Raw genomic sequence first — 4,045 nt, forward strand, 5'->3', positions numbered from 1 at the left:
TGAGCAACGATGATGATGACGGCGGCGACAATGAACGATGACGATGACGACGGCGACATTGAGCAACGATGATGATGACGGCGGCGACAATGAACGATGACGATGACGATGACGACAATGAGCGACGATGGTGATGACGACGGCGACAACGAACGACGATGATGATAACGACAATGAGCAACGATGATGACGGAGGCGACAATGATGATGACGGTGACGACGACGACGATGACGGCGGCGACAATGAGTGACGTCCGCTCACGCGACGTCATCCGCTCAGCGCCCGCGATGCTATCGACGTTGCGCCGTCAGCAACAAACGCGCAAAATAAACTCCTATATTCACTGCTATAATCTGCGCTGGTATCTATCAGCTGATTGCTACACATGAACCTCATAGTAACACGCCAGATTATACTGCAGCTACTACTGGGGAGGCTGCTTTACTACTTTGTCTGCGTGTGCTTATGCAGCTAGATTCACTCTGTAACTGAGCAACTACTTAGTGTATAAGCGAGCGTGCGTTATATATGTCTGATGCGCATATTGTACAGAAGCTAGGGGATATAATTGTGTACTTTTTGACGAGAGTATGAAAATTGGCACATAGGTAGATTAAGATATGTACATTTATACGTATCATACTATAAGTACTATACATTCAAGTCGCGGCTACGGTGGAACTATGCTAGGGCTGAGAGATGCGCAGAGATGACTGAGCTATTGTCTTATATGGACCGAGCAGAGGTGCATGCGACGAACTTGACCCTTCTCTCCTATTCCTTCTCGTTTTCCTCCTTTTTAATTGCCAACCATACTTTTTGTTCTATTTCTTATTCTCTTTCTGGTTCTCCCCCCTTTCCCTCTTCCCCTTCTCCTCCTCCCTTTTCTCTTGATCATAATCATCATAATCATCATCATCATCATCATCATCATCATCATCATCATAATCACCATCATTATCATCATCACCATAATCATCATCATCACCGCCGTCATTCTCATCATCATCATCGTCATTATAATCATCAGCATCACTATCATCGCTGATTAACTTTGTTAGGCTGGTCGATCCTATCCGGATCGCAATTATTGACCGTGACGAAGAAGCTGCTACCACTATGGCAACTCCCGCCAGTCACTCCGCATCCTCACTCCTCAGCCTCTTCTCCGCTGCGAGGTAGATGTACAGCGGCGGAGTAAAAACACTCGCAGCGGCAGCCGCGGTAAGACTGCTTAATCAATCTTCGTTCTAATTAGCTGGAATGGATCGGCTAGCGTGTCTGCGTGCTGGTGGGGCTGCAGCTCTCAGAAACTTTCTGCATGATGATCTTTTGCTGTAGAGATCTTTGTTTGTGATCGTGGAGATCCTTGTCTGTAGTCGTGGAGATCTGTGATCGCGGAGATCTTTGTTTGTGATCGTGGAGATCTTTGTCTGTGATAGCGGATATCTTCGTCTGTAGTCGTGGAGATCTTTGTCTGTAGTCTTGTAGATCTTTGTTTGTGATCGCGGAGATCCTGGTCTGTAGTCGTGAAGATCTTAGTCTAAGCTCACACAGCTTTCTCCAACGTGCGAATCAATGCATAACGTGTGTAAGGCTGCGTACGTTCAGCTTAGAAACAGCGCATTGTATGCCACGTAACGTAGCTGTACCAGCTGCTGAAGTGATTCCGATCTTTCGAACGAGCATTTTTTCTCAAAAAACCTTGACGTTTTTTTCCCAGAGAATCTTCTAAACTCGTGGAATTTGGATGAAGTTACACATATAAAATTGATTAAGGCGAGTTTAGCTGCGTAGCTTCCCGACAGTTTAGCTGCCTCGTAGCGGCACGTTAGGTTAACTGTTTCGCGGAACAAATTCTCGTTCGATGTAACTGTGACTTCAGTAAAGCATTTGACTGCATACGTCACGCAACGCGAATAAATATACTCTATAATATACTGTATAATATACACTATAATATACTCTTTAATTAATAGACTTTATAATGTACTCTTTTAATATACTCTATAAATGTACTCTATAATATACACTATAATATACGATATAATATACGCTATAATATACGATATAATATACGTTATAATATACACTATAATATACTCTATAACATACTCCATAATATACCCTATAACTTAATATTTGTATCATCCATGTACAATGTTGTTTAATCATTTTTAAAATGGAAAAACTAAATGAACTAAATGTTATATATCTTGTTATCAACTATCACAATACATTTGGGAACCGATAGCCTAGTTATTGCGATAATTTATGTATTTCATATATTCAGATTTGTGAGTTTCATCTGCGGTCGCGAACATTTCGTCTGCGCTCACGGAAACCTTTAATGTTTGTTTGCTGCATCATAACTCAATATATCCGACTCACAGATTGTCCGCTGTCTATCGACTGATATCGTCCCAAAGGATCCTTCGTTCCAGAAATATGTCCTTTTCTTCTTTTTATCATTTTGTCTGATGAAAATCATTACTTAAAATTCAAGCAAGCAGGGCGCGGAAAAGTTTCTATTAGATTGGGTATCGACATCTGTATGTGTGCGCAGTGTTCTATATCTCAATTTACTCACACGGACAGAGCCTCTCCTCATACAGTCTAGCATCTCCTTTCTCCGCTCCGCAATGTCTCTACCTTTTCTTTTTTTGCGCGTCGAAAAGAAGCTGCAGTCCGATATGTAAGCAACAGTTTCGCTTGCGATGTTGTCATCCTCAATATTGTTCAGTGATATAACAAATGATCTTTCCAGGCTTACGGAAATGGATGTCGGATTTCACGCGCGTACGTCGTGCACGCGTCAGCATAGTGTCAGTGTCGGTAGCGTCAGCGTCAGCAGCGTCACGTCAGCATTCACGCAGGCTGGTCAGCTCAGCAGCACCACCAGGCGTCAGCCGTCAGCGTCAAGCCGTCATCGTCAGCAGCGTCAGGCCGTCAGCAATCAGCACGTCCGCGTTTTAGGAGCCGTCAGCAGCGTCAGCAGCGTCAGCAGCCCCCAGTTGTGGCAGCCACATGACAGCCACACGCAAACGATCCGTCTGTAACACGACTCAATTGTTTCCGGGCCCCGAGGATCTAAAACTCCCTACATGAAGCCGTGTAAAAACTTCGCGGCTACCCTTACTCACGCGGGCGCCTCAACCGTTGCTCATGCGCGGCGACGTGCAGACGACGAATCTAACGCTGCGGCTTGCAGAAGCCCTTCGCGGGGATGCGGAAGAGCGGCGAGCGGTGGATGCGGCGTGCAGGAGCCGCTCCTGCGTGCCACGAACGCTGGTCACACGGCAGGGGAAATTGATGTGGGCAAATACACGTGCGTATACGCGGGACACACGCGAGTGGTGAACACGTTATACCGCGTGCTACTACAGTGCGCACACGTAGCTACCTGTATATAGGCGCAAGCCTATCCCAGCAATCACATCGCGTGTGTGTAACATGATACGTGTATACACCATGTGCATGTACCGCTCAAGTCTGTGCACGTGTGTGTAATGTAATTTTATATCTGCCATATACATTGTATATTGTAATTATATCTGTATACACATGATGTTGTGTAACCTTAAACCTTACAACCTGTGTAGCGCTAAACGCATACCTGTAAACTCATAGCCTCTAACGCGTCTGTGTATATAAACTTAAATTATATACCTGTCAAGTCTGTGTATGAAACTTTCTTCATACCCCTACGAACGGTGTGCAATCTATATCCTGCCACATAGCTATTTGTGGAATCTCACAGCTGTTCATTTATGTATACTAATTCATCTCCACCTCTGTTTAGGCATATATCCGTTGAATCGCATTCTATCATCTTTTCGGCTTATCGCACATTCAATCGACTATCTTACCATCTCCTGCATTCCACTAAAACGTTCAGGTCCGTCTCTCTATTTCTGTCGCACTCAGTCCCCCCTTTCTTTCGCCTTCCGGCGCCCTCCCTCTTCTCTGTCGCTCTCTGTCTCTCTGCTTTGTCTCTCGCTCTCAACACACACTCTCTTACATGCTCTCGTCAGCTGTCTCCTT

The sequence above is a fragment of the Priapulus caudatus genome, unplaced genomic scaffold (assembly GCF_000485595.1).
Source record: "Priapulus caudatus unplaced genomic scaffold, Priapulus_caudatus-5.0.1 Scaffold521, whole genome shotgun sequence".
Taxonomy (NCBI): Eukaryota; Metazoa; Priapulida; class Priapulimorpha; order Priapulimorphida; family Priapulidae; genus Priapulus; species Priapulus caudatus.